Here is a 10,458-nt window from a genome sequence, read left to right as displayed (position 1 = left end):
CTTATGTGACATAAATGTGAACTAGATACATGTATCTGTTCCTGAGAAAAAGAAGTATTAACAAAAGGATAGATAGACAGCTGGGCAATAAATAGCAAAAAATGTTTTTATGTGATATAATTACAATTTAGCAATTTCCAATTTTTTTTCTTTACTTGTATTGTGAAACCTTGCTTCTTGTTGAATTTCGTGATTCGAGATTAATGAGAAGCACCCTATAGGTTCTGATGAGCCAGTGTGAGAGCGTAGAAATATATGAAATATGTGACATAAATGACAGTATCTTCTGATTGCACTGACTTAGAAGCTTAAATCATTCAGACCGCCAAGGGACCGTACACCTTAGTATTTGACATGCAAGGTCACAATTATTGGACTATATGAAAAAAACGTAAATTGGTTACAAACTATGGCGTGCACGCACTTTATTGAACATGTAAACGTCATTACAGATATTCGGATTTACGTTAAGACATGTTCGATATGTCTTCCATCATTGGCGATGATGTGGCGCAGACGAATAGCGAAATACTGCAAGACCAACTGAAATGTCGGAACATTAATGTTGTCGATGACCTCCTGAATGGCTGTTTTCAGCTCAGATATAGTGTTATTGCTGTACACCTTGTCTTTAACATAGCCCCACAAAAAGGAGTCGCATGTGTTCAGATCCGGAGATTATGGCCCCCAGTCGAGGCCCATGCCAGTGGCCTCTGGATACCCTAGAGCCAGAATGCGGTCTCCAAAGTGCTCTTCCAGGACATCAAAGACTCTCCTGCTTCGATGGAGTCGAGCTCCGTCTTGCATGAATCACATACCGTCGAAATCAGGGTCACTTTGGATAATGGGGATGAAATGTTCTTCCAAAACCTTCACGTACCGTTCAGTAGTCACCGTGCCACCAAGGAATATCGCACCGATTATTCCGTGACTGGCCACTGCACACCATGCAGTCAACCGTTGACGGTGAAGGGACTTCTCGGTCGCGAATTGCAGATTCTCAGTCCCCTAGATGCGCCAATTTGGTTATTGACGAACCCATCAAAATGAAAGTTGGCTTCGTCGCTAAACTAAACTATACAGCGCACACTAATTCCCATCATGCCCCGCGGCCTACCGCGCACTTTGAACGTCCTAACGCAAACCGTTCAGGAGTTATGACGATTTTATTTTATATAGTTCAGTAATTGTCACCCTGCGTATTTCAACTTGATACCTAAACCCGGTACAGAAAAAAAGGGCCTTAACAGTCTGACAGACAGACAGACGGACGGTCGGACGGACGGAAAACGAAGTGATCCTATTTGGGTTCCGTTGTTAGCGATTGGGGTACGGCACCATAAAAAGGAAGGAAGATTGGAGTTGAACATCCTCTCGTCGACAGAAAGCTCACTGGAAGACAGAGCATATGCTCGGATTTTGAAAGGAATGGGGAAGGAAATCGGCCGTACCCTTTTCAAACGATTTAGGGAAATCACGGGAAACCTAAATCAGGATGGCCGGACGGAGATTTGAACCGTCGCTCTCCTGAATGCAAGTCAGGTTTGCTTACCACTGCGCCTCTTCTCTTTGTGTGACGAGTCTTAGAACATTACTGAACGCTGTGAGAACAGAACAGCATACTTCGAAAACGGTAAAGACGGTATTCAATTAAATAAAATATATAATGTGATTTGTGACAGATTTTTGTGATCTTTGTAAAAATCTTATGCACCTGAACTTACACAGAAGAGTTCCAGTCTGTCTCAACACGCTTCACCAACTACGTTGGCGCTGTGGTTAAGGCACTGGATAACTTGCAGCAGTAGTGAGATGCAAATCCCCATCCGACCATCTAGATTTACATTTTCCGTGGTTTCTCTAAATCGATTGAGGTAAATGCCGGGGTGGTTCCTTTGGAAATGACTCGATCGCCTTACTATCCTATCTTTGTCTATTCTGAGCTTGTGGGCTGTCTCTGATGCTCTCTCGTTGTCGACAAAACGTTAAACCCCACCCCTCCTTTCCTCCACCCCAAATTTATCTTTTGCACGTCTTTCTTCTCCATAACGCACTCGTCTTTGAACCTAGATCTTTCTCTCCGTTGGAAATGGTAATACTCGCACACGTTCACTGAACAATCAAGCCCTCCGAAGGTGCGTGCATCCGTAGTACGCTGTAGTAGAAGCGTGTGTTTATTTTGTCGTTATACATGTGTATCACTGTACCATAACCTAGTGACAAAGACCAAAACGATTGTGTATATTAAATTTAAGCCTTCGTACTGTTTAATACTTCATTATTATCAATCGCGTTACACACAAACAAACAGTGTATACATAGTCGGTAAAGTGACTGGTTCCATATCATTTCAGCACAAGTCATGAAAAAGAAAAAATAATCTATGCAACATGTAACACTCTAAAAGAAAGTAGGACACATAAGAGTCTCTTTTTGCTTGCTATTCAGCTACGTCATTCGCATCGCCATTCCACTGATTTTGCTGGCAGCATCCATTAAAGTTCCTTCACAGTACTCAACCAGTCGTGTGCCTTACTTAGCACGTGTATTGTAGCTAAACGATTTTCACTTATCAGCAAAATACTCCGGTGCTCAAAATACATCTGCGCGGATAGCGTAGAACAAGAACCGCTTCGATTTCAGATGGCGGAAGTCAGCTAAACAGAGGTTCAATGTAGTAGGCATATTAAGGATGAGAAATTTGACGTTAATTAAGACAGATACAGAGCTGATATCCCATTAATCTTGCAGATACTTAGCTAAATATGAAATACTCACGGAAGAGATTATTTGTATTATTCATGCAGACGGCACTCGGAGCTTATCGCCAGTGAAAATTAAGAAAAAGTAACTTCGAAGTACACCTCATAGAGAGTGTACAAATCTCTAGGTAAGTAATCAGTAAACGGGAGATTGCAAAACAGAGATCGCGGATTCAGCTCCCATCTCAGGCGTGTACATACGTTTTAGATGTACCGATATATCCTGCAAATACACGATAATATAACTCTGAATCTACTGTCTGCACGGTAATTTTGTGTTATGGTAGCTTTTCATGCAGCTGAGAACTTCTTTCGAAAGCGAATTTTCATCCGCAAAAAATGACAGCTCTGGGCAATTTTAAAAATGTACTTATGTGACTATATGATTGTTTTCCAGCTACCAACACGAATAATGGATTCACAAACAGAACTAAAGAGCCTTATTTCAATGATTTATTGGTAATCTTTTTTGGATGTTATCGCTATAAAGTCATAAGAACAGAATAGCAATCACATATATTTTCTTCGACATAACGTTTTGTTTTGGGATAAATAGGTTTTGCGTCTAAAGAGGGTTCCGTAAACCAGTTAGCGAAAATCTCAACTGATTCCACGCCCTTCCTAACAAAGAGAACCGCCAGGATAAAATTTTTCAATATTATATTCCGTTTTCAGTCACGCTTTGTTTTCTCTCTCTATTGTATCCCTACACTTTTCGACATTAGAAATCCATTATCAAGGAATTAAGTTTTCTATTTGTCTAAACAAAGTACTGTATTGCTTGATAACTGAATTATTATTTGTTGCCAAGTAACTGTATTCCTTCATAACAGAATTCTGATTCAGAAATGACCTGAACATGGGCGAAATGCCAAATTCTGTGATGGTGAAGCAACTCATGGTGCGAAGAAAACTTTACTGGGCCGTGAAATTTGTTTTATTATTTCAAAAAAATGGTTCAAATGGCTCTGAGCACTATGGGACTCAACATATGAGGTCATCAGTCCCCTAGAACTTAGAACTACTTAAACCTAACTAACCTAAGGACATCACACACAGCCATGCCCGAGGCAGGATTCGAACCTGCGACCGTAGCGGTCGCGCGGTACCAGACTGAAGCGCCTAGAACCGCTCGGCCACACCGGCCGGTTTTTATTATTTCAATGACATTTACATTTCAATTGAATTCGCTGTTTTCACAAGCAAATAATGTTCCTTCCACACCAACCAAGAAGTTAATGTACGATAAGGGGATGCTACGACAAATTGTCACTTAACGATTTCCGTGTCAACGTCGTTACCGAATTCGAAAATAGTTATCATGATAGATTCTACATGTCTCCTAATTATGAACTCGACATCAAATAATGACAGCTTTTTATAAACGATATCTCCACGAGGCTGCAGCGAGCAGATACACTCGACTTTGAATGGCTTACATAGAGTGTGATGGCCTCCCTGATCATTGTTGTTGTTGTTGTGGTCTTCAGTCCTGAGACTGGTTTGATGCAGCTCTCCACGCTACTCTATCCTGTGCAAGCTTTTTCATCTCCCAGTACCTACTGCAACCTACATCCTTCTGAATCTGCTTAGTGTATTCATCTCTTGGTCTCCCTCTACGATTTTTACCCTCCACGCTGCCCTCCAATACTAAATTGGTGATCCCTTGATGCCTCAGAACATGTCCTACCAACCGATCCCTTCTTCTGGTCAAGTTGTGCCACAAACTTCTCTTCTCCCCAATCCTATTCAATACTTCCTCATTAGTTATGTGATCTACCCATCTAATCTTCAGCATTCTTCTGTAGCACCACATTTCGAAAGCTTCTATTCTCTTCTTGTCCAAACTATTTATCGTCCATGTTTCACTTCCATACATGGCTACACTCCATACGAATACTTTCAGAAATGACTTCCTGACACTTAAATCAATACTGGATGTTAACAAATTTCTCTTCTTCAGAAACGCTTTCCTTGCCATTGCCAGTCTACATTTTATATCCTCTCTACTTCGACCATCATCAGTTATTTTGCTCCCCAAATAGCAAAACTCCTTTACTACTTTAAGTGCCTCATTTCCTAATCTAATTCCCGCAGCATCACCCGACTTAATTAGACTACATTCCATTATCCTTGTTTTGCTTTTGTTGATGTTCATCTTATATCCTCCTTTCAAGACACTGTCCATTCCATTCAACTGCTCTTCCAAGTCCTTTGCTGTCTCTGACAGAATTACAATGTCATCGGCGAACCTCAAAGTTTTTATTTCTTCTCCCTGAATTTTAATACCTACTCCGAATTTTTCTTTTGTTTCCTTTACTGCTTGCTCAATATACAGATTGAACAACATCGGGGAGAGGCTACAACCCTGTCTTACTCCCTTCCCAACCACTGCTTCCCTTTCATGTCCCTCGACTCTTATAACTGCCATCTGGTTTCTGTACAAATTGTAAATAGCCTTTCACTCCCTGTATTTTACCCCTGCCACCTTTAGAATTTGAAAGAGAGTATTCCAGTGAACATTGTCAAAAGCTTTCTCTAAGTCTACAAATGCTAGAAACGTAGGTTTGCCTTTCCTTAATCTTTCTTCGAAGATAAGTCGTAAGGTCAGTATTGCCTCACGTGTTCCAGTGTTTCTACGGAATCCAAACTGATCTTCCCCGAGGTTGGCTTCTACTAGTTTTTCCATTCGTCTGTAAAGAATTCGTGTTAGTATTTTGCAGATGTGACTTATTAAGCTGATAGTTCGGTAATTTTCACATCTGTCAACACCTGCTTTCTTTGGGATTGGAATTATTATATTCTTCTTGAAGTCTGAGGGTATTTCGCCTGTTTCATACATCTTGCTCACCAGATGGTAGAGTTTTGTCAGGACTGGCTCTCCCACAGCCGTCAGTAGTTCCAATGGAATATTATCTACTCCGGGGGCCTTGTTTCGACTCAGGTCTTTCAGTGCTCTGTCAAACTCTTCACGCAGTATCATATCTCCCATTTCATCTTCATCTACATCCTCTTCCATTTCCATAATATTGTCCTCAAGTACATCGCCCTTGTATAGACCCTCTATATACTCCTTCCACCTTTCTGCTTTCCCTTCTTTGCTTAGAACTGGGTTTCCATCTGAGCTCTTGATATTCATACAAGTCGTTCTCTTATCTCCAAAGGTCTCTTTAATTTTCCTGTAGGCGGTATCTATCTTACCCCTAGTGAGATAGGCCTCTACATCCTTACATTTGTCCTCTAGCCATCCCTGATCACACATATCGGAAAATATTGTTATCCACCTATGACGGTGTATGAATATTCCACATCCACATTTTTAAGGATTCCATTAATAGGTCACGTCATAGCCCCTCTGTGAGTTGTGCATGTACCTTGAGGACCAACAAACGTTTGCTTAGGACGCCTTTAAGAGTACTAACCCTGGGCTAGATACGAAGTATTCTTAGTTATAAATTATACGTGTCACAGAGGCTTCTCTCGGGAGACGAATTGAAGTCACGCCTCGATCAAACTAACATATCTCTGCGGCCTGAATCACTTCAGCGTCCCATTTTAATTAGCCAGCTAATTACAGTATAAATTTTGTTCATCATATTATTAGATGTTTCAGAAAAGTGTGAAACTGTGCCATTGGTGATTTAAATAATGAAAACTGCACCAGTTACTCATGTTTTGATGCTTAGCACGAGTTTCGAAAATGTATTCTCATTTTCAAGTGCGGTAGTCCACGTTTTATAAATAAGCAGTGTGCGTGATGATTTGCGTGTATGTGGTATGCTGTATAATGGAGGAGGCATAATAACTTTTAACCGTGAAAAAACGCAAGACAGACAGAAAAACACACATGCTAACACCACCAAACATATTCAAGTAAACGAATGCACTAATGCATAATAGATTCTCGAAATTCGATGTGCTAAGCATCAAAACACAAGTAACTGGTGCAGTTTCATTATTTAAATCAATAATGACTGAGTGTTTGCATTTTCATATATATATATATATATATATATATATATATATGAAAATGCAGATACTGAATATATATATATATATATATATATATATATGTGTGTGTGTGTGTGTGTTTGCATTTTCATATATATATATATATATATATATAAAACGTGGACTACCGCACTTGAAAATGAGAATACGTTTTCGAAACTCGTGCTAAGCATCAAAACATGAGTAACATATGAAAATGCAGATACTGAATATATATATATATATATATATATATATATATATATATATATATATTCAGTGTCTGTTAATTAGCATCAACACCAGATAGTAGTAAAATTTGAGGAAGAAAGGAAGGAAGATTAGAATTTATCATCTCCTCAATGATGCGATGATTAGAGACGGAGAACAAGCGTGTATTAGTCAAGAATTGGCCAAGAGATAGGAAGTGCCTTTTTCGCAGTAATTACCCCTTTTCCCAGCAATGGCGTTAAACGATTTTTAGGAAAACAGCGGACACCTCAAAACCACAATCTCTGAACGGGGATTTGATCCCCGCTTCTGCTAAATGCGAGTTCAGTGTTCTAAGCACTCTGCCACTGTCCTCGGTAGTAAAATTTAACTTGTGATGTACCTACGTTTGAAGAACGTAGCGAAGATCGAAAGAACAGTATACGTATTTTGACCGCCAGACAATATTTCATTCAATATGTTATCACATTATGTTTTTACCAAACAGCCGCATACTTCAAGTAATAGAACACGAGCTAGAGAGAACCATACAGCTGCTTTACGTTTATTTTCAGGAGACTGAAATATATGTCATTCTTGGTACACAATACCACATATCTCTACATCTACATCTACATGGTTACTCTGCAATTTACACTTAAGTGCATGGCAAAGGGCTCATCGAACCATTTTCATACTACTTCTCTACCATTCCACTCTCAAATGGCGCGTGGGAAAAAGGAACACCTATATCTTTCCGTTCGAGCTCTGATTTCTCTTATTTTATTATGATGATCATTTCTCCCTACGTAGGTGGGTGTCAAAAAATATTTTCGCATTCGGAAGAGAAAGTTGGTGACTGAAATTTCGTAAATAGATCTCGCCGCAAAGAAAACCGCCTTTGTTTCAATGACTGCCACCCCAACCCGCGTATGATATCAGTGACACTCTCACCCCTATTGCGCGATAACACGAAACGAGCTGCCCTTCTTTCCACTTTTTCGATGTCCTACGTCAATCCTACCTGGTAAGGATCCCACACGCCGCAGCAATATTCCAGCAGAGGACGGACAAGTGTAATGTAGGCTGTCTCTTTAGTGGGTTTGTCGCATCTTCTAAGTTTTCTGCCAACAAAGCGCAGTCTTTGTTTCGCCTTCCCCACGATATTATCTGTGTGGTCTTTCCAATTTAAGTTGCTCGTAATTGTAATTCCTAGGTATTTAGTCGAATTGACAGCACTTAGATTTGTGCGATTTATCGTATACCCAAAATTTATCGGATTTCTTTTAGTATCCATGCGGATGACGTCGCACTTTTCTATGTTAAGTACCAATTGCCACTTTTCGCACGATACAGAAATTCTCTCTTGATCATCTTGTAATTGAAATTGATCGTCTGATGATTTTACTAGACGGTAAATTACAGCGTCATCTGCAAACAATCTAAGGGGGCTGCTCAGATTATCACCTAGGTCATTTATGTAAATCAGGAATAGCAGATGGCCTATGACACTACCTTGCGAAACGCCAGATATCACTTCTGTTCTACTCGATGATTTCCCGTCTATCACTACGAACTGTGACCTCTCTGAGAGGAAATCACGAATCCAGTCATATAACTGAGACGATACTCTATATACACGCAATTTGATTAATAGTCGCTTGTGAGGAACGGTATCAAAAGCCTTCTGGAAACCTAGGAATATGGAATCGATCTGAGATACCTTGTCGACAGCACTAATTGCTTCATCAGAATAAAGAGCTAGCTGTGTTGCACAAGAAAGAGATTTTCTGAATCCGCGTTGGTTATATATCAATAAGTCATTTTCTTCAAGGTGATCCATAATGTTCGAGTACAGTATATGCTCCAAATTCCTACTGCAAATTGAGGTCAATGAAATGGGTCTGTAATTCAATGGTTTACTCCTATTTCCTTTCTTGAATATTGGCGTGACCTGTGCTACTTTCCAGTCATTAGGAACAGACCTTTCGTCAAGTGAGCGGCTGTATATGGTTGGTACTCCGATTCCGAAGAACATGAATTAAACTTTACCGTGTAAATTACCTTCACACAAGTCACCGACAGCTATGGCTTTTTCCCCTCGGTCAACCTGCAACTGATTTTATATGTTTGTTCTGTAGACACGCAACATCGGCCCGCACACTTGAAGCATGTCCGCGTAGAAGTTTGCTTAGTTTAGTCATTCCCTGAGAAATTCTGCCTCCAGCGATGACAGGTCCCGTATGGTGAGGTGGGCAGCATTGATATGAGCGGCTGACCACTGTCTATTGTGCTGGTTCCTCCAAGCTGTGACTCACCTGGTTTTGCCTCTGTCCGCATTTCTCCCTAGCACTCCGACGACATCCGCCTGGAACGTCAGCAACTGGCACTCTCACCTTTTCAAGTGCTTCGCTCAAAGTTTCTCTACCCGGACAGACTTAGTTGCAAATGCTTCTCGTTTGCATTCTGGCAGAATTTCTTTTTCTCTTTTCTTTTAAACGCACTAACATACAACCCTCTTGATCCTATATTACACAGCATTCTCAGTTTCAGACTACCTTTTCTCCTCCAGAATGAAATTTTCACTCTGCAGCGGCATGTGCGCTGATATGAAACATTCCTGGCAGATTAAAATTGTGTACCGGACCGAGACTCGAACTCGGGACCTTTGATAAATGTCCCGAGTTCGTGTCTCAGTCCGGTACACAGTTTTAATCTTCCAGAAAGTATCATACATTTCCTCCTGCTTGCTAGCCTACTTGCTAGTATCTAAAAGCTACATGGAATCAAGGAAGATAGTAAATGCTATTATTAACATTATATTTACTGATATTATATCAGATATTACATTATATTTTCATTACATAAATCAAGACATTCGCCACACAATTCAAGACCTACAGCTTAATTGGTAAAAGATTAGAATATAGGCAAAATTCGAGATCTCGTATAGAACAGATGACCCATCTGGTTTTGCCGGTCAACAGCAATAAGCCCAGACGGCTCAGCAGAATGGGCACACCGACGATGAAAAGATCATGTTCGACGTTTGCAGCAGGTAGAAGGGGTAGTACTTATGATGATAATTTAAACATCACAAGTTAGTATCATTATCACAGAATCAAAGATAACAGTAATGTCGGATTGTTCTGTAACTCGGTTTCTTACTTATGACTAAAGAGGGTGTGTAAGTTAATTGTGTGGTCGTTTAGTATCACTCTTGTAGTGTCCTTCTGATTCTTTTAAAATTATCTCTGAAACTCCTGGCCTTGCATGTCTCTCACCTCTGCGCGCTGAAAGCAGATTTTGTATAGAGCTAATGACTTCTTGCTGATACATTTCCTTTCTTTCTTTTTTTTTCAGGAGCTGCAATTTGCTTCCATAGTCTGCGTACACTAGCTTGTCTATATAGTATAAACCGTAATCCTTAGGCACAATCGTATTTATACGATCTTTTTTACGCATTCTTTGGAATTAAGCAGGGCCAACCAACTGT

The sequence above is a fragment of the Schistocerca americana genome, chromosome X, assembly GCF_021461395.2.
Source record: "Schistocerca americana isolate TAMUIC-IGC-003095 chromosome X, iqSchAmer2.1, whole genome shotgun sequence".
Lineage (NCBI taxonomy): Eukaryota > Metazoa > Arthropoda > Insecta > Orthoptera > Acrididae > Schistocerca > Schistocerca americana.
The sequence above is the reverse complement of the archived record's forward strand: the minus strand, read 5'-3'. Positions refer to the sequence as shown.